Source organism: Sapajus apella, unplaced genomic scaffold (assembly GCF_009761245.1).
Source record: "Sapajus apella isolate SASKATOON/1434 unplaced genomic scaffold, GSC_monkey_1.0 scaffold31, whole genome shotgun sequence".
Classification (NCBI taxonomy): Eukaryota; Metazoa; Chordata; class Mammalia; order Primates; family Cebidae; genus Sapajus; species Sapajus apella.
In genome coordinates, this window is record NW_022436971.1 from 1987271 (window position 1) to 2009089 (window position 21819).

Below are 21819 nucleotides of genomic sequence, written 5' to 3' on the forward strand. Positions count from 1 at the left end.
GCCATGTTGGCCAGGCTGGTCTCAAACTCCTGACCTCAGTTGATCTGCCTGCCTCAGCCTCCCAAAGTGTTGAAATTACAGGTGTGAGCCACTATGCCCAGCCAAAAAGCAAAACTTTTTTTTAAGAATAAGAATAAATAACAAAATAAAAATCAAAGAAGCCAAGTGAAATTCCTGTCATTTAAAAATTTTAATTGGAAATATCAGTAAAATCTCATGCCGTATTTCCTCTTTTAAAAAAAAATACATACTAGCTCTGCTCATTAAAAAGGCTCCAAAGCAATAAGCATCCAATAACAATGTACACTTCTAGCACCCAGATTTGTTGGTATACTAATACCATTTCCCACTAAAAGGAATCAAGGTTTACTGGAAAAATAGGTGATTCCAGTTCTGGGTCAAAAAAATGTCTACTTTGCACCTGGCATGTCTTGACATTATGGATTAGTGTCAAAAAGATTCAAAAGTAAATTTGAGGAGGGTACTATTGGCCCAAAGATGGGATCAGCTGGTGTGGTGGTTCACACCTGTAATCCTAGCACTCTGGGAGGCCAAGGCAGGGCTGCTTAAGGCCAGGAGTTTGAGACAAGCCTGGGCAACAGAGTGAGACCATGTCTCTACAAAAAATACAAAAATTAGCCAAGCATAGTGGCACATAGCTGTAGTCCTAGCTATATGTGAGGCTGAGGTGGAGAGATCTCTTGAGCCTGGGAGGTTGAGGCTGCAGTGATTATACCAGGCCATGACTACACCAGTGCACCCCAGCCTGGGCGACAGAGTGAGACTCTACCTAAAGAGAAAAAAAATCATTATGAATTGCCAATTGTACAATTAAAGTTATCAGTTGTCCAAACTGTCAAAATTCAATTAAAGAAAAATCAAGGTCTGTTTTATTTAACTGGGGTATCTAGGGTGAGTAACTAAGGAAAACACAACCAAGCTGACTATGAGAAGAAAGAAAAAAATAAATAAATGACTTTTTTTTACAATTTTAAAATTAAATAAACAGGCCAGCATGGTGGCTCAAGCCTGTAATCTCAGCACTTTGGGATGTCAAGGTAGGAGGACTGCTTGAGGCTAGGAGTGCCAGACTAGGCTGAGCAACATAGCGAGACTCCCATCTCTATGAAAAATACAAAAATTAGCTGGGCATGGTGGCATATGCCTGTCCCAGCTACTCCAGAGGCTGAGGTGAGATGGTCACTTGAGCCTGGGGAGTTGACGCTACCGCGAGCTGTTATCATTCCACTGCATTCCAGCTTGGGCAACAGAGGGAGACCCTGTATTAAAAAAACAAAACCCAGCAACTAGGTGTGGTGGCTCATTTCTGTAATCCCAGCACTCTGGGAGGCCGAGACAAGGGGTCACGTGTTAGGAGTTCAAGACCAGCCTGGCCAACATAGCGAAACCCCATCTCTACTGAAAATACAAAAATTAACTGGGTGTGATGGCAGGTGCCTGTAATCCCAGCTACTTGTGAGGCTGAGGCAGGAGAATCACTTGAACTGGGGAGGTGATGGTTGTGGTAAGCAGAGATCGCACCACTGCACTCCAGCATGGGTGACAGAGTGAGACTCTGTCTCAAAAAAATACAACAAAACAAAAAATCAGGAAATCATAACAATATTTTCTCATAAGACTTCTTCCTTCAAACCTAGTATTCCTGGTTGAGCGCAGTGGCTCACATCTGTAATCCCGGCACTTTGGGAGAGTAAAGTGGGCGAATCATGAGGTCAGGAGATGGAGACCATCCTTGCCAACATGGCGAAACCCTGTCTCTACTAAGAATACAAAAATTAGCCAGCCGTGGTGGTGCATGCCTGTAATCCCAGCTACTCGGGAGGCTGAGGCAGGAGAATTGCTTGAACCTGGGAGGCGGAGGTTGTACTGAGCCAAGATCATGCCAGTGCACTCCAGCCCGGTGACAGAGATAGACTCCATCTAAAAAAAAAAAAAAAAAAAAACGACTTCTTTTTTCAAACCTGGTATTCCTAAACTAATTAATTGCTTCACTTAAAAAAATGTCGCCAGGCGTGGTGGCTCATGCCTGTAGTCCCAGCACTTTTGGAGGCTGCGGCAGGCAGATCATGAGATTAAGAGATCAAGACCATCCTGGCCAACATGGTGAAACCCCGTCTCTACTAAAACTATAAAAAAAATCATTTGTTTGTGGTGGTGCATGCCTGTAGTCCCAGCTACTTGGGAGGCTGAGGCAGGAGAATCGCTTGAATCTGGGTGGTGAAGGTCGCAGTGAGCCGAGATTGTGCCACTGCACTCCAGCCTGGTGACACAGTGAGACTTCGTCTCAAAAAAAAAAAAAAAAAAAAAAGCCTAAATATTTCAAACATACACAAAGGAAAGAGAAAGATATAAATACCTACCCTGACCATTCAGATTTAAGAAATGTTTACATTTTGACTTACTTATTTTTTAAGAAATAATGTGATACAGTGGCTCATGCCTATAGTCCCAGCACTGTGGGAGGCCCAGGAGGGAGAATCACTTCAGGCCAGGAGTTTGAGACCAGCTTGGTCAACATAGTGAGACCTTGTCTCAACAAAAAAAAATTAAAAATTAGCCAGGCATGATGACATGCAACTGTAGCCCCAGATACTTGGGAGGCTGAGGCAGGAAGATCATTTGAGCCCAGGGGGTTGAAGATACAGTGAGCCATGATCATGCCACTGCACTCCAGCCTGGGCAACAGGATTGAGACCCTGTCTGAGAACAACAACAAAATAGCAAACATTATTAAAATAGTTGAATATTATTTTATTTAAAAATATTAAATGGGCTGGGTGCAGTGGCTCATGCTTGTAATCCCAGCACTTTGGGAGGCTAAGGCAGGTGGATCACTTGACCTCAGGGGTTGGAGACCAGCCTGTGAAACATACCGAAAAGCTGTCTCTATAGAGAAACATAAAAATTAGCTGGGTATGGGGCCACATGCCTGTAATCCCAGCTACCTGGGGGGCTGAGGCAGGAGAACTGCTTTAACCAGGGAGGTTGAGGCTACAGTGAGCCAAGATCATGCCACTGTACTCCAGCCTGGGTGACAAATTGAGACTGTCATACACACAAAAAAATTAAATGGAGTGCTTTAAATATGTGCATCTTGGGCCGGGCCTCGTGGCTCACACCTGTAATCCCAACACTTTGGAAGGCCAAGGCAGGTGGATCACCTGAGGTCAGGAGTTTGAGACCATCCTGGCTAATATGGTGAAACCCGTCTCTACTAAAAACACAAAAATTAGCTGGGCATGGTGGCAGGTGCCTGTAATCCCAGCTACTTGGGAGGCTGAAGCAGGAGAATTGCTTGAACCTGGGAGGCAGAGGTTGCAATGAGCCAAGATCGCACCATTGCACTTCAGCCTGGGTGACAAGAGCAAAACTCTATTTCAAAATAAATAAATGAATAAAAATTAAAAAATAAAAAATATATATGTGCATCTTATTGTATATTAATTATAACTATGTAAAGTTGTTAAAAATAACTAAAGTGTATACTTATTCAGCACCTACTACATACCAGGCATGAATGATTCTAGGTGCTTATAATACATATTAAATAAAATAGATAAAGATCTCAGCTCTTTTGGACATTTCAATCGGGTGGGGCTGTTTTTCACTTGGCAGTTCTCCAACATCTTTTCAACTAATTCAAAATAATCTCCTACAGTTAATAATAATGTATGCTTCAAAACAGCAAAAGAAATGGGTTTTGAAATGTTCTCACAACACATAAATGGTATTTGAGCTGAGGGATATGTTAATTAGCCTGATTTGACCATTCCATAATAATGTATTGAAACATCACAATGTGTCCCATAAATACATAAAATTATTGTCAATTAAAAAATAATGAGCAGCGGGCGGTGGCACGTGCCTGTAGTCCCGGCTACTCAGGAGGCTGTGATGGGACGATTGCTTGAGCCCAGGAGTTCTGCCGATCAGGTGTCCGCACCAAGTTTGGCATCAGTATGGTGACCTCCTGGGTGTGGGGGACCACCAGGTTGCCTAAGGAGGGGTGAACTGGCCCAGCTTGGAAACAGAGCAGGTCAAAACTCCTGTGCTGATCAGTAGTAGGATAGCGCCTGTGAATAGCCAATGCACTCCAGCCTGGACAACAGAGAGAGACCTCGTCTCAGGGAAAAAAAAAATAATGAATAGGCTAGGTGTGGTGGCTGACGTCTGTAATCCCAGCACTTTGGGAGGCTGAGGCAGGTGGATCACCCAGGAGGTTCAATTATATACTTATTGAACCTCCTACCAGTGAGTGCAAGGCACTGGTTTAGAGCTAATGACAAAACTGTCAGTATGACATACACAGTTTCTATTAGCACAATTTTATGGACTAATAAGGAAAAAATATACTGAATTACTAATTGCAAACATGGTATAAAATTATGAAGTAAAAATTAATTTCACCATGGAAACACAAATTCACCATTACTGCAGGCATTTTCTACCATAAATTTAGTAATATGCAAATGAACCAGTAAAATGTATTTATATCAATTGAGTGAGCTGCTACAAATATATCACAGTCATATGACATGAATGAACCTAAGTCACGTACTGCATAGAATAATAATACAGCATAGAATAAAAAAAGCCATCTGACAAATACCTAAGTTATCAGCATAAAGTTGGCACAAGAATGGACAGATGAAAAGAACTGCCTTCATTTTCTTCAGTCTACTTCCAATTATCACCATCATCTTACATTGATATAGAATATTGCAGTTTACCAAACATCTTCCCAAATATTATCCCAAAAAGTGCAGTGATAAAATCAGTCAGGAGAGAGAGAAGATTGAGTTTTATGGAACATGTCCACCAACAAAAAAGTCTAGTCAAAACAGATTTGGACTACTAAGAATGTGGTATTTTAAAATGCTTACATTACGCCAGGCACAGTGGTGCAAGCCTATAATCTCAGTACTTCGGGAGGCAGAGGTAGTGGGATCACTTCATGCTAGGACTTCAAGATCAGCCTAGGTAACACAGTGAGACCCTGTCTCTTCAAAAAATGAAAACATTAGCCAGGCATGATGGCACATGTCTGTAGTCCTAGCTACTCAGGAGACTGAGGCAGGAGAGTCGCTTGAGTCCTGGAGTTTAAGGCTGCAGTGAACTATAATTGTGCCACTGAATTACAGCCTGGGTAAGAGACCTTGTCTCAAAAAAAAAAAAAAAAATCAATAAATTGGAAGTCTGAGCCATCTAAGCCCATTCTGGCTTGGGAAACTCTCCGATTTCTTTTTTAAGTCAATAAATAAAAATTTAAAATAAGTGTATAAGAATCTGAATATAAAAACTGCGTTTTAGAATTAAATAGGGCCAGGCACAGTGGCTTATGCCTGTAATTCCAACTCTTTGGAAGGCTGAGGCAGGTGGATCACTTGAGGTCAGGAGTTCAAGACCAGTCTGGCCAATATGGTGAAACCCCATCTCTACTAAAAATACAAAAATTAGCCGGATGGTGTTGGTGTTTGCCTGTAGTCCCAGCTAATGGGGGGCTGAGGCAGGAGAATCACTTGAATCCGGGAAGCGAAGGTTGCAGTGAGCTGAGATTGTATCATTGTACTCCAGCCTGGGCGTCTAAGTGAAACTCTGCCTCAGAAAGAAAAAAAAAAAAAAAAAAGAATTAAATGTGGCTGGGCACAGTGACTTGTGCCTGTAATTCCAGCACTTTGGGAGGCTCAGTTGGGTGGATCACTTGAGTCCAGGAGTTTGAGACCAGGCTGGCCAATATGGCAAAACCCTGTCTCTACTAAAAATGCAAAAACTAGCCAGGCATGGGAACACACACCAGTAATCCCAGCTACTCAGGCGGTTCAGGTACGAGATTTGCTTGAATGCAGGGAGGCAGAGGTTGCAGTGAGCTGAGATCATGCCACTGTACTCCAGCCTGGGTGACTGAGACTCTATTAAAAAAAAAAAATTTAAATGTACAATTAAAAATTAAATTAAAAATTGCATATTACCACGGGGCCCAGTAGCTCACATCTGTAATCCCAACACTTTGGGAAGCTGAGGCGGGCAGATCACAAGGTCAAGAGATCATCCTGGCCAATATGGTGAAAACCTATCTCTACTAAAAATACAAAAATTAGCTGGGCTTTGTGATGCGTGACTGTAGTCTCAGCTACTCAGAAGGCTGATGCAGCAGAATTGCTTGAACCCGGGAGGAGGAGGTTCCAGTGAGCCGAGATTATACCATTGCATTCCAGCCTGGCAACAGAGCAAGACTCCGTCTTTAAAAAAAAAAAAATCCGTATTACCAATTTTACTTAGTTTTATAAACATATATTCTATGGTCAAAAGGAATTTGAGGAGGAAAAAAAGCAAAAACCAGCCATTTTTTTTTTTTTTTTTTTAGATTATGGATTTGTATCAAGGTATTATACAACCAGACATGCTATCTTTATATAGAACCTTAAGTTTCTTTTTAAGTATAAGGCCATTCCAGGTATTAAACACAAGGGAAAAGAAACCAATGGATCACATTTCCATGTTGGGTTCCTTTTACTTAGATCTTCTACAGAATGTGGTTAGGCCCTCAAGCCTCCAAGAGTAACCTAACTATGATAGCATTGGAACCAAATACTTAAAAGACAGTTCATTTGTATATTTTATGAATTCTGGTTTACTACATACTAAGTGATAGAAAATGAAATATTTTTGAAAGTTTCAGTTTACCTTTCCTAGAAAAATTGTTAATGGGATAGTTATATACTCCAATGACCAAAGTGGTAGTGACAACAGTAATTTAAATGAGAAAATCCTATGGGAAAGGTGATACTTCGGCAGACTGGCAAGGTTACTTACTGAGTCATTCCAGGGCTGACCAAGACATTCTCATTCCAGGGCTCCATACTGAAATGTTATCCTATCTTGCAAAGCACCCCCCTCCCTTTTTTTAAATGAGCATTTTAATCCAGTTTCAGAAAAAAAAATGGTACATGACTTGGATGAGAAAGCATAAAATTAAGGTTTTTCTGGAAATGCAAAAAAAAAAAAAAAAAGAAAAGAAAAGAAATAAATAACCTTTAATATGTTCAATGCTAATTTTCTGGATCTTTGTCTTGTGTCAAAAGCTATATATTTTCTCCTCAAAGAAGCTGCTGCTCCAAGAACTAACTAGCCCTCTTCATCTCCCTCCAGCTAGGATAAGCTAATTCCCCTCCACTCCCAACCCTCTTCTTTCAATAGCACTGCGTAGGTGTTAATGGCCTGGGCTCTCCAATGAACAGAACTGTCCTTTAAGCCAGCAACCCACAAGCAGTGGCACCCAAAGTCTCACCCCCAGTTCCCAGGGCAGAAGCCACAGAGCTGGCCTGGCATTGTTTCCACTGTCTCAGGAAGAAGGAGCCAAAACCTGACCCTCAGCACAAATCAAAGCCCAATATGAATAGAGAATAACTGCTTCTAGACCCGGAGTAGGCAAGCTGTGGGCAAAAAAGGGGAGTTTTTGCAGCCACTCCGTCTTTAGAAACAAGGGGAAAACTAGACCCTTTTCCACCATTATGATCTACAAGGTATTCCATTGCTCCAAGGGGATCTAAAAACACAAAACAATCTAAACAAATAAGAACTTTTCCCAGGCTGGGGATAAGAGGGACAAACAGAAAGATGGGTGAATGTAGTAATGTGTAGGAAGATGATGCTGGGAACCTCCGTTCTTCACATGGCTGCCAGCCCTACAGAGGACAACACAGTAAGAACCAGGACAACCACTCCAAACCGGTATAGCTGGGGAATCTTCAGTCCTTTTTCTAGGTTCCACATCAAGTGTTGGATCCCAAGCCAGGTATGATACATGAGAGGGTGCAAACTTAGCTGTGTGAATCAGTGCTGATTCCCAACACAGGGACTTCATGAGTTCCAAATAAGACTCAAAGTTCCCAGGGAAAAACAGGGCTGACATGCCAAAAAGAGACCCCTGCACTCAAAGCAATACCAGTGCCATGGTGGCAGGTGGACCACTCCATCTCTTCTTTAGCTGTGGTTCCCAAAGGAACAGCATTTCTGATACAGAGCTCAGGGCTAAAGGGGGCTTGGAGGCAATGAGGACCAACATATCTCAGCAAGAGTGCAGCCACCTTGGGTTCTGGTCTGGACAGATGTGCAAAGCCATTTTAAATACAATCTCCTTTGGTGTGGTGGCTTACCCCAAGGTGGGCAGATCACCTGACATCAGGAGTTTGAGACCAGCCTGGCCAACATGGATAAACCTCACCTCTACTAAGAATACAAAAATTAGCCGGGCATGGTGGCAAGCGCCTGTAGTCCCCTACTTCAGAGGCTGAGACAGAAGAATGGCTTGAACCTGGGAGGTGGAGATTGCAATGAGTGGCGCCACTGCACTCCAGCTTGGGGGACAGAGACGCCACCAAAAAAAAAAAAAAAAAAAAAAAAGTCCTGCATCATCTCTCTGGCCCTAACCTACTTTACCACAGCACCCTTTTGCTTCCCACACACCAACTGCTGAAGTTCCTGAAATGACCATCTTCCCTAGCCTCTGAGTCATCAACTTCCTTTGCCCGAGCCTTTCTTCTCTCCTTTGGGAGGCATCTTCCCCTAATTCCTATTTATCCCTAATATCTGAGTTCAAAGATTACTTTCCTAGGAAAACCTTCCCTGATTTCCCCAGCTGGGATAAGTCCCCATGTTACCTCCTCTCAAAAACACCTTACGTCCTTCGTTTTTAGCCTCTGTCTTGGCTTACTGGCATTTATTTGTGTGATTATTTATTTTATTTTTTTGAGACAGATTCTTGCCCTGTCACCCAGGCTGGAGTGCAGTGACATCATCTCGGCTCACTGCAACCTCCATTTCCCGGGTTCAAGCGATACACCTGCTTCAGCCTCCCGTGTAGCTGGGATTACAGGCATGTACCACCATGCCCAGCTAATTTTGTATTGTCAGTAAAGAGAGACTGGGTTTCACCATGTTGGCCAGACTGGTCTTGAACTCCTGACCTTGGGTGATCCGACTGCCTCAGCCTCCCAAAGTGCTGGAATTACAGGCGTGAACTATAGCGCCCGGCCCTGATTATTTGCTTAATATCTGTTTTGCCCAATGATACTGTATAGTCTAAAGGCCAAGTCTGTAATTGTCACTATCGTATCCTTGGCACTCATAACATAGTAGGTACTAAAATTTTTTTGAATTATAAAATATTAAAGGAAGTATATGCTAAGTAATTAATATTAAACATTATTAAATAGAAATGCACATAAAATACCCTCCACAGTGCCCAGCTGAGAACTGCTCCATAAGTGTGAGCTTCCATTAATACTGGACTATTCAGCCTCGTGTATTATTATCAGTGTGCTTAACCACTTCCACCTCCTAAACACATTTTTTACTCATGTTTGGACGCCACCAGTGCCTAGCACTAACATTAGTATTATACAAAGATGCTCTGTATTCACTGAATTTAACTGCATTTTAAATAAATCCGACTTTCAGCATGTTTAGACAGAAGACACAACATGAACTTTTAAAGAGTTTCCTCCCTATAAACAAACTACAACCGGTCAGACTTTATACCACATTCTTCTCTGCGTTCGCATTAAAACAAATCAGCAGTTTCCTATATTTACTTATCTCTAAGTACGTACATAGGAACCAACGCTGGACGCCACACGAACGTTCATCATTGCTGACAAGTAATAAACTATTACTGGCAGCGAAAAGGGAAAAAAGGCACAAAGAAGAAAGGAAGGAAATGTGAAATCAGCGAACACCAGACCTTCAAAACATCAGAGAAAGTGAGTGGTGGGAGAGGGTGAAGTCACTAATAGGCATACTTTGTAGCACCAGAGTGCGATCGTGCAGCGTTCGCCTTTGAAAATGGAAACATTGTGTTGCGCATAACTCGAAGTTTCCGAACGCCCTGCGAGAAAACCCGGAGCTACGCCTTCAGCGAGCTCGCGAGTCAAGCCGCAGGCAGAGTCACGGGCCCGGGGTCGCCGCTCACCCCGTCGGGGCGGGAGCCTGGCCCCGGCCCTGCCGCCGGCGCCCCTCCCCGAGTCGCGGACGCGCGGCCCTCCGGGGCGAGACTCCCCGACACCGGCGAGCCGCGGCGGCCCGGCCACAGTAGACGACCCCTCGAACCCAACCGGCAGGCGGCCACCCTGCCCCGCCCTCACCCCGCCGGACGCGGCGCAGCCCCGGGACCCTCACCTCCGGGCACAGCCTCCCGGCCTCGGCCTCACTCAGCTCAGGCGCTGCGGGCACCGTTTGGTCGCAGGCTCCGTTTGGCCAGAGCCTTTCAGACCTGGAGCGCCGCCGCCCCAAACCTCCTCAGATTCCGCGGCCGCGCCGCTGAGATCCCGCCCGCCTCTCACAGTCTCAGTCGGGCGCCAAGCGCGCGCCGACAGCGGCTCCGCGCAGACCCGAGGAGCACGCGCGGGCGCGGGGACGCGCCGAGGGGCGGGGCTTACCGCGTTCCGGCGCTTCAGGCCGGGCGGAGAACTGCGCTAATGGCCGCCGCGCCTTCCCGCAGCAGGTCGAGCGGCTGGCTGCCTCTTCCCTGGGCGCGGCAGACACAGGCACCTTGGTGTGTGCTCACCGGAGAGCCCAGCGTGTGCTTACCCGGGTACCTCCTCAGCCTCTGAAGCCGGGGAGAGACGTCCCAGCATTCTGACAATGTGGAACTTGACCTGAGCCCTGCGGTCCTGGACAGCGACATTGAAGAAACCCCCACACCGCTTTGTGTTCCTGATAGGACTTATTGCACGCAAACGCCCTTCCCCATAAGACCTAGTCACAACTCAAGGATGCCCCCGTGGTTAGCTGTGGAAAAGTCAGGCCCAAACCCTCTAAATTCCAGTTCGCCTCACAAATGATTAGCTGACCTGCCTGTGCTCACGAAGTGGACAAACGCCAGCTGCCTTGACTTGACCGGACTTTAGTGAAGCAGCTCTCCCCGGGCCTCTACAAGGTGGCCGAGCCTCTACAAGCGGCAGCCAGCGACCACCCCTCCTCGACCACTGCCCGAAAATAGGCGGACCCCAAGGGAAACATTCTCAGTGTAGTCTCATCGCTGTTACCCTCCACTCTTCTCCCCACCTCCCCACACCCGGGTCTTTCTAGCCCTGTTCACTCCTCTCTGTAAAAGGAAAGCCCTTTTCTGCCTGACCCAGGAGATCGCTGCAGATCTCATGGTTGGAGGGTTCTCCCGGTTGCCGCAGCCTCCGCCAAACCCCACTCTCAATTGCAATCGTTTCTTTCCCTTTCCTTGGATCTCTTACACTGAAATCTCTCCTTAAGTATATCCAGATTTGTTTTTTATTTTATAGTCCAGCATTCTTCTTATTGCAACAGTCCTTCTTCCCATTGCAATAGTTCTCCGCCCTTATTGCAGTAGTCCATTTCCCCCCAACCCCCATTGCGATAATCCTTTCCGAATAAAGTCTCAGCTTGCCTAATCGGGATTTATTTGTTAGTCTTTAGTGCTGGGACTCAGATTGAGATTGATCCTCACTTACAGACCCATGCCACTTCCCATCCTCCACCCCCCTCATCTCCTGTTCAGCGATTTCGGGAGCCTGTGGTGAGTTCAAATCTCTTGAATCACAGTAAGGAGTTAATTTGATCCCTTTGGGCAAAGAGACTTTTCTTTGACCCTTCTGTGAGAGCGCTTCCAATTTTTTGGTCCCAGCACCATTTAATGAACAGAGATTCTTCCCATGTCAAAAATTAATTGACTATAGATGTATAAGGTTATTTCTGCACTCTCAATTCGACTCCATTGATTATATAACTTATCTTTATGCTAGTACCATACTGTTTTGCTTACTGTAGCTTTGTAGTAGATTTTGAAATCAAACCACCATACCGTTTTGCTTACTGTAGCTTTGTAGTAGGTTTTGAAATCACACCTCCCACTTTGCTCTTGTTTTTTCAAGATTGTTTTGTCCCTTGCAATTTCGTATGACTTTTAGCTCAGCTTTTACCTATCTGTTAAAAACATTAAAAGGGGGAGGGAGGTGTTGGGATTTTGACAGAGATTTCTTTGAATTGGTAGATCAACTTGAGAAAGATTGATATCTTAACAATATTAAGTCCAGGCGCGGTGGCTCAAGCCTGTAATCCTAGCACTTTGGGAGGCCGAGGCGGGTGGATCATGAGGTCAAGAGATTGAGACCATCCTGGTCAACCCGGTGAAACCCCGTCTCTACTAAAAATACAAAAAAAATTAGCTGGGCATGGTGACGCGTGCCTGTAATCCCAGCTACCCAGGAGGCTGAGGCAGGAGAATTGTCTGAACCCAGGAGGCGGAGGTTGCAGTGAGCCGAGATCACGCCATTGCACTCCAGCCTGGGTAACAAGAGCGAAACTCTGTCCAAAAAAAAAAAAAAAAAAAATAAACAAAAAAAAAAAAAAGCCACAATATTAAGTCTTTAAATCCTTAAGCATGAATATTTTTCCATTTATAGTCATGTGCCACATAACAACCTTTTGGTCCATGCCTTACCGCATATATGATGGTGGTCATATAAGATTTTAAGGCTGTATTTTTACTGTATCTTATGTTTAGAGACACAAATATTACCATTGTGTTAGAGTTGTCTACAGTATTCAATACAGTAACGTGCTTGTAGCCCAGAAACAAGGCTATGAATGTTGCCTAGATGCATAGTACACTAGACAATCCAGGTTTGTGCTAGTACACTCTGTGATGTTCACATGACAGTGAAATCACTTAGGAACACATTTCTCAGAAGGTACATTCATCATTAAGCAATACATGACCACACTTAGACCTTCTTTAATTTCTTTCAGTAGTGTTTTATGGTTTTCAGTGTACAAGTCATATACCTCCTTGGTTAAATATATTTCTTTTCTTTTCTTCTTCTTCTTTTTTTTTTTTTGAGCCTGTTGCCCAGGCTGGAGTGCAATGGTGAGATCTCAGCTCACTGCAACCTCTGCCAACTGGGTTCAAGCAATTCTCCTGCCTCAGCCTCCCCAGTAGCTGGGATTACAGGTGCAGGCCACCATGCTGGCCAGGCTGGTCTCAACTAGACTTCCTGACCTTGTGATTCACCCACCTCAGCCTCTCAAAGTGCTGGGATTACAGGCTTGAGCCACTGCGCCCAGCCAGTTAAATATATTCCAAAGTATTTTATTCTTTTTGATGCTATTGTAAAAGGAATTGATTTATTTCCTTTTTGGATTTTTTATTGCCAGTATTTGGAAATACCACTGATTTTATGTGTTGATCTTGTATCTAACAACTTTACTGCATTCATTTATTAGCTCTAATCATTTGCTAGAGATGGGGTATCCTTATGTTACCCAGGTTGATCTCAAACTCCTGGGCTCAAGTGATCCTCCCACCACGATGTCCTGAGTAGCTAAGACCACAAATGTGTGCCACCATGCCCAACTAATTAAATTTTTTTTGGGGGGGAGAAGGGGAAATTTTTTTTTTTTTTTTTTTTTTTTTTTTTTAGGTAGAGACGTGGTTTCACTGTGTTGCCCAGGCTGGTCTCCAACCCCTGGCTGGCCTCAAGCTATCCTCCTTCTTGGGCCTCCCAAAGCACTGGGATTACAGGTATGAGATACCATATTTGGCCTCAGTTTTATATCTTTCTAATTTAGATGCCTTTTATTTATTCATTTTTTGCCTAATTGCTCTAGCTAGAACTTTTCCAGTACAATGTTGAATAGAAATGATGAGGCTGGGTGCAGTGGCTCACACCTGTAATGTCAGCACTTTGGGAGCTAAGGCAGGAGAATTGCTTGAGCCCAGGAATTTGAGACCAACCTGGGGCAACATAGTGATACCCCATTATTAGAGTTAAAATTTTTTTAAAAAAAGAAATTATGAGGCTGAGTATGGTGGCTCACACCTGTAATCCCAGCCCTCTGGGAGGCTAAGGTGGGTGAATCACTTGAGGCCAAGAGTTCGAGAGCAGCCTGTCCAACATGGTGAAACTCCATCTGTACTAAAAATACAAAAATTAGCTGGGCATGGTGGTGGGTGCCTGTAATCCCTGCTACTTGGGAGGCTGAAGCAGGAGAATCGCTTGAACCCAAGGGTCAGAGGTTTCTGTGAGCCAAGATCACACCACTGTACTCCAGCCTGTAAGACAGAGCAAGACTCTGTCTCAAATAAATAAATAAATAAATAAATAAATAAATAAAAGAAATGATGGGAATGGGTGTCTTTGCCTTGTTCCTAATTTTAGAAAAAAAGCTTTCAGTCTTTCTTAATTGAATATGATGTTAGCTATGTGTTTTTCTTTTTCTTTCTTTTTTTTTTTTGAGATAGTCTCCCTCCATCGCCCTGCATGGTAGCCTCTATTCTACTTTCTTCTCTTTTCTGTTTTTTTTTTTTTTTTTTTAAGATGGGATTTCACCATGTTGCCCAGGCTGGTCTCAAACTCCTGGACACAAAGCAATTTTCCCATCTTGGCCTTCCAAAGTGCTAGGATTACAAGTGGGAGCCACCATGCATAACCTATTCTATTTTCTGTCTCTAGGAACTTGCCCATTCTAGATACCTCATGTACATGGAATCCTGCAACATTTTTTCTTTTGTGTCTGGCTTATTTCACTTAGCATAATTATTTTCTTTTCTTTCTTTCTTTCTTTTTTTTTTTTTTTTTTTTTTGAGACCGAGTCTCGCTCTGTCACCAGGCTGGAGTCCAGTGGCACAATCTTGGCTCACTGCAGCCTCTGCCTCCTGGGTTCAAGCGATTCTCCTGCCTCAGCTTCCCATGTAGCTGGGACTACAGGCGCAAACCACCACACCCAGCTAATTTTTGTATTTTTAGTAGAAACGGGGTTTCACCCTGTTGGCCAGGATGGTCTTGCTCTCTTGACCTCATGATCCACCCACCTCAGCCTCCCAAAGTGCTGGGATTATAGGCATGAGCCACTGTACCCGGCGTCATATTGTTTTTCAAATGGCAGCACCATCTTACATTCCTACCAGCAATGTACCTGTGTTCCAATTTCTCTATATCCTCCCAACACTTGTTATTTTCTGTGTGTGTGTATATGTACGTGTGTTTATAATAGCCATCCTAACTGAGTACGAAGTGGTATCTCATTGTGATTTTGATTTGCATTTCCCTGATGACTAGTGATGCTGAATATCTTTTCATGTGCCTATTGGATGTTTGTATGTTTTCTTTGGTAAAATACCTACTTAAATCTTTGTGAATTTTCAAATAGGGTTTTTTTGTTTTGTTTTGTTTTTGTTGAGTTACAGGAGTTTTGGATTTTAAAAAATATATATTATGGATAGTAATACCTTATCAGATATGTGATTTGCAAATCTTTCCTCTCATCCTGTGAATTGTCTTTTCATTCTGGTGTTAGTATCCTTTGATACACAAAAGTTTAAAATTTCAGTCAAATTAATGTATTGTTGTTTTCATTATACTTTTGGTGTCATATCCAAGAAACTATTGCCAAATCCAATGTCATGAAGATTTCTATGTTTTTTTCTAAACATTTTATAACTTTAGCTATGACATTTAGGTGTTTGCTCCATTTTTATTTTTGTGCATGGTGTATGATAAGAATTCAGCTTTATTCTTTTGCATATGGACATCCAGCTTTTTCAGCCCCATTTGCTGAAGAGATTGTCCTTTTCCCATAGAATGGTCTTGGAATAAATCCCACTGGGGATCAATTCATCACTTGGTCATGGTGTATAATCTTTTACTATGCTAGTGGATTTGGTTTCTCAGTATTTTGCTGGGGATTTTTTTTTCCTTTCTTTGAGATGGAGTCTTGCTCTGTCACCCAGGCTGGAGTGCGTGGGTGTGATCTCGGCTCACTGCAATCTCCGTCTTTCAGGTTCAAGCGATTCTCCTGCTTTAGCCTCCCAAGTACTTGGGATTACAGGTGTGTACCACCATGCTTGGGTAATTTTCATATTTTCAGTAGAAACGGGGTTTTGCCATGTTGGTCAGGCTGGTCTTGAACTCCTGACTTCAGAGGATCCATCTACCTTGAGATCCCAAAGTGCTGAGATTACAGGCATAAGCCGCCACATCCAGGCTTGCTTCTATTCTCTATTTATCTCCACTCTATTCTTTATTTCCTTCTATTACTTGGGTTTAATTTGCTCTTTTTCTAATTTATTTCTGTGTTGATGTTTTAGTTATAAGTGCAAACACTCAAACAGGACCGTAAGCTCCTTAAGGGTACAGATTGAGTAATTTGTTTATTAGATATTCTCCAGAGTACTTTTCACAGTAGCTATTTCACAGGTGCCTAATAGAGGTCAGTGAATGCTTTTTGAATTGATGTAGAAGGATGATAGATGGCACTCAACAATCTGCTCCTCATCCTGCATCCACTTTCCCAATTGGTAGCCCTACCAACCATCCAGTTCAGAACAGAAACCAAGTGATCATCTTTGAGATTCCTTTCTCTTGAGATGAATATCTAGGTCAGCACTGTTCAGCAGAATTTTCTGTGATGATGGAATTGTTTCTACATCGTCCAACACATTGGCTACTTAGCAACATTTGCTTATTGAATATTTGAAACATGGTAGTGTGACTGAGGGGATAAATTTTTAATTTTTTAAATATAAATAACTACATGTAGCTAGTAATCATGTTGAATGGTGCACAATTCTAAGGTCAACAATTCTTCTTCTCTTTTTTTTTTTAAAGACATAGTCTTGCTCTGTTGCCCAGGCTGGGGCGTGGAGTGTATTAGTGCGATCTTGGCTCACTGCAACCTCTGTCTCCCAGGTTCAAGCAATTCTTCTGCCTCAGCCTTCTGATTAGCTGGGATTACAGGAGTGTACCACCACAGCCAGTTAATTTTTGTATTTGTAGTAGAGACAGAGTTTTACCATGTTGGCCAGGCTAGTCTCAAACTCCCAACCTCAGGTGATCTGTCCCCCTCGGCCTCCTAAAATGTTGGGATTACAGGCGTGAGCCACCACGCCCAGCCTAATGTCAACAATTCTGATTTTGCCTCTTGATTTAGTGTTTCTCAAAATGTTTCAAGGATCTTAAAGATGCAGTTCCATGGATTGCATCCTACACCTACCAAATCAGGACCGTCTCTTTACTGATGGCCTCCCTATAGACTTGCAGTATCTCACTTTAGTTCCATTGGAAGTATAGTTTTGTTTTGTTTTGTTTTTCTTTTTTTTTTGAGACAGGGTCTTGCCCTGCTGCCCAGGCTGGAGCACAGTGGAGTGATGAAGGCTCACTACAACCTCAAACTCCTAGGCCCAAGTGATCCTCGTGCCTCAGTCCCCTGAGTAGGTGGGACTACAGGTACTTACATCATGCCTAACTAATTTATGGCTCTTCTTTTGGTGGCATGTTTAAGAATACTTTATTCTTTTTATTTTATTTTTTTGAGATAGAGTTTCACTCTTACTACCCAGGCTGGAGTGCAATGGTGCGATCTTGACTCACCACAACCTCTGCGTCTGGGTTCAAGCAATTCTCCTGCCTCAGTCTTCTGAATGGCTGGGATTACAGGCATGAGCCACCATGTCTGGCTAATTTTGTATTTTTAGTAAAGATGGGGTTTCTCTGTGTTGGTCAGGCTGGTCTCAAACTCCGACCTCAGGTGATCCACCTGCCTTGGCCTCCCAAAGTGTTGGGATTACAAGCATGAACCACTGTGCCTGGCCTATTCTTTTTCTTTTTTTGAGATGGAGATGGAGTCTCACTCTGTCACCAGGCTGGAGTGCAGTGGTGCGATCTTGGCTCACTGCAACCTCCATCTCCTGGGGTTCAAGTGGGTCTCCTGCCTCAGTCTCCCGAATAGCTGGGACTACAGGCATCCGCCAACATGCCCAGCTAATTTTTGTATTTTTAGTAGAGATGGGGGTTTCACCATGTTGACCAGGATGGTCTTGATCTTTCGACCTCATGATCCACCCGCCTCGGCCTCCCAAAGTGCTGGGATTACAGGTGTGAGCCACCACACCCAGCCCTCTTTTTTATAAGATCTATTTCACTCTTTTAAAATTTGTTTTGTCATTTTTTGCTCATTAGTTCTAATATCTTCTTTATTTATTTAATTTTAAATTATTATGGCTATATAACAGTTGTAAATTTTTTTGAGAAAGGTTTTCACTCTGTTACCCAGGCTAGACTGTAGTGGCACTAACATGGCTCACTGCAGCCTCTGCCTCTTGGGGTCATGATCCTCCTACCTCAGCCTCCTGAGTAGCTAGGAATATAGAAGCATGCCACCATGCCTGGCTAATTTTAAAAAAAGTTTTTGTAGAGTCGGGGTTTCACTATGTTGCCCAGACCGGTCTTGAACTCCTGGGCTCAAGGAATATTACAAACTCACTATTTTAGTTATTTTGAAATATACAGGACAGGAGCGGTGGCTCATGCCTGTAATCCCAGCACTTTGGGAGGCTGAGGTGGGTGGATCACCTGAGATCAGGAGTTTGAGACCAGCCTGACCAACATGGAGAAACTCTGTCTCTATTAAAATACAAAAAATTAGCCAGGGGTGGTTACACGCCTGTAATCTTAACTACTCAGGAGGCTGAGGCAGGAGAATCACTTGAACCTTGCAGGCGGAGGCTGCAGTGAGCCAAGATCGTGCTATTGCACTCCAGCCTGGCCAAGAGCAAAACTACATCTCAAAAAAAAACAAAAAAAAGAAAAAGAAAAAAAGAAATATATATTAAGTTATTGTATATGAATACCTAAGTTATTGTATATTATTTATAACTTATAACAATAACTTATTTTATATTAATAATTATGTCTAGTGTTCAGTAGCCCTAGGTATAATTCCTTCTATCTTCTTTATTTATGTTACTTATCTGAATATAAATCTGTGGGTCTCATTCTGTTGCCAATTTTTTTGCTGGCTGTCATGATGATTCTTTTGTGTTTTGTGATTTTCTATTTTTACTATGAATCATATTGATTGGACTTTATTTTTGTGCCTTCTATTGGAGGTATATTCTGTCAGAGATGATTGATGTTTGCTTCTGCTTGCTTAAGATCACTTTTGACTCAAGTCTATTTAACCTAAATTATTGTCCTGAGGGTCTTCATACCTATCAGCCTTGGTAAATTCAGGCTGTAAACCTCTTGATCAGTGTGTTGTTATGAATTCTCAAGGAATAAGTTTTAGAGGTAACATTTGTTGATAGTAAATGACATAGGTTATGGTAACCTGGTCTTCCCAATTTAGGACTACAAAAACAAACACAGAGAAAAAAAAAAAAGAAAGGAGGAAAGCACACAAATCCTTTGTATATAGTTTGCATACCACACACCTCTGCAGGACACTAGCCTTTTTTAAAAAATCTTTTTTGAGACAGGGTGTTACTCTGTCATCCAGGCTAGGGTACAGTGGCATGAATTTGGCTCATTGCAATCTGGACATTCTGGGCTCAAGAGATTGATGGTGCCTCAGTCTCAGGAGTGGCTGGGGCCACAGGCACCACACCCAGCTAATTAACACAATTTTTTTGGCTGGCCTGGTGACTCACACCTCTTTTTTTTTTTTTTTTTTTTTTGAGACGGAGTTTCACTCGTTACCCAGGCTGGAGTGCAATGGCGCGATCTCGGCTCACCGCAACCTCCGCCTCCTGGGTTCAGGCAATTCTCCTGCCCCAGCCTCCTGAGTCGCTGGGATTACAGGCACGCGCCACCATGCCCAGCTAATTTTTTGTATTTTTAGTAGAGACGGGGTTTCACCATGTTGACCAGGATGGTCTCGATCTCTTGACCTCGTGATCCACCCGCCTCGGCCTCCCAAAGTGCTGGGATTACAGGCTTGAGCCACCGCGTCCGGCCCGGTGACTCACACCTCTAATCCCAGCACTTTGGGAGGCTGAGGTGGGTGGATCACTTGAGTCCAGGAGTTAGAGAGCAGCCTGGGCAACATAGGGGGACCTTGTCTCTACAAAAAACAAAATAATTAGCCTGGGCGGTGGTGGTGGCAGGTGCCTGTAGTCCCAGCTAGTTCGGAGGCTGAGGCAGGGGGATTGCTTGAGCCTGGGAGGTAGAGGCTACAGTGAGCTATGGTTGTGCTGCTGCACTCCAGCCTGGGTGACAGAGCGAGGTCCTGTTTCTCTCTCTCTGTTTTTGGTAGAGAGAGCATCTCACTGTGTTGCCCAGGGTGGTCTCCAACTCCTGGTCTCAAGCCATTGTTCTGCCTTGGCCTCTAAGTGCTGAGAATACAGGTGTGAACTACAGCACCTGGCCTAAACCAGCCTCTTTTCTCAGGAATTGATACTGGTTTATTCTGCACAATGACCTGATAGCTACCTGATCCAGGAAAATCCAGGTATGGTTCCAGTATGAGAAATCCACATCCGTTAAGAAGTCAGCTCTAAAAAAAAAAAAAAAAAAAGAAAAAATATAAAAAAAAAAGTAAAACAAACAAACAAAAAAACAAAACAAGAAGTCAGCTCTAGGTGGTAGGTGAAGTGTCCAGGAGAGGGTGTCGTATGCAAATTGTGTCAGAGGATTTATCTATTCTGGAATCCATACTGCTTCCCAACCAGAAAAACTATTCTCATTCCCAGTGTCGTACAGTTTTTTGGAACGATTGGGAGCTTAGATGGCCAGAATACTCTAATTTTTATGCCATTTTGTCATTTTCAAGACTTCTCTTGAGTCTTCAATTTTTTAGTTTAATAAAGTTTAATAAACTTCTGCACAATAAATAGTAGGCTATATCTAATGTACCATGAATTTTTTAAATGAACCTAATTCCTCCTTGACAGCCGAGCTTTTCTCTTCTTTTTTTTTTTTTTGAGACAGGGTCTGACTCTGTCGCCCAGGCTGGAGTGCAGTGGCGGGATTTCGGCTCACTGCAACCTCCGTCTTCTGGGTTCAAGTGATTCTCATGCCTCAGCTTCCCGAGCAGCTGAGATTACAGGTGCCCACCACGATACCCAGCTATCTTTTGTATTATTAGTAGAGACGGGGTTTCTCCATGTTGGTCAGACTGGTCTTGAACTCCTGACTTCAGGTGATCCACCTACCTAGGTCTCCGAAAGTGCTGGCATTACAGGCGTGAGCCACCGCACCCGGCCTGCAGCAGAGCTTTTCATATGAATTGTGTGGCTTAATTTTTTTTTCTTTGAAAGTTAAATTACAAATGTCGTATCTTTGGGTTCAGCTTTTTGTATTCTTAATTCTTCAGCGGCCCGGGGGCAGGGGACAGAGATAGAGGCGTCTCCTACAGGGAACTCATTCTTTGACTCCGCCTTAGATCTGGCTAAGGGGGTAGGAAACGACCCTGCCTCGCTTTGTTTAAAGACGCAGGGTTCTAGCGTGGTGTTCCTCCCGCCCACCCCTCAACCCCGCGTTTTCTTCCTAAGCTCACCACGTTCCAGACAGCGCACAGATCAGTTTTTATCACAGCTGTCATTCTCATTTTTACAGCCATGAAAAGTGTGATTCTAGTTAAGTGTCAGCCTCGGGTAGCTCGGGGATTCCCAGTCAACTCCTTGTACTTTCGTCGCTGCTTCCCTTCCACCCCGCGCCTTCGCTGACCGTGCCCTGCTCCATCCAGGCCACGGGGGTGACGAGGGTGTCTGGGGCATTCGGGCCTGGCTGGTCGCAGGGCTTCAGGTCCAAGTCCACGCCGGAACTCGTCCTGATCAGTCTGGCTTTTCTGGTCCCCCCGGCTTTGCGGTCGCGGAGACAGGGAAACCATCGAGCTGACAGCCCAGAGCGTCGCTCGCTGGCTGCCAAGCGCTGACGCCGCGCCGGAGGCGGGGCCGCAGGAGGCCGCGGGGAGAGGCGCTAGCAGCCGGGAAGGGGAGGGCTGGCTGGCCTCGCAGCGCCCCGCCGCGGCTGCGGCCGGAAGCGGTCTCGT

The 21819-nt window shown here is 44.0% G+C and overlaps 1 protein-coding gene and 1 pseudogene across 1 annotated transcript in view; both read right to left on the reverse strand.

Annotated features, from left to right (window-relative positions):
• Window positions 1–10432, reverse strand: part of UBXN2A (UBX domain protein 2A) — a 36536-nt gene extending 26104 nt beyond the window's left edge. The window contains exon 1 of the mRNA XM_032293990.1: window positions 10198–10432. The gene's annotated coding sequence lies outside the window, so the exon portion shown is untranslated. The remainder of the gene's footprint in view (window positions 1–10197) is intronic.
• Window positions 6836–8144, reverse strand: LOC116561912 (annotated as a pseudogene).
• Window positions 10433–21819: the final 11387 nt, after the last annotated feature.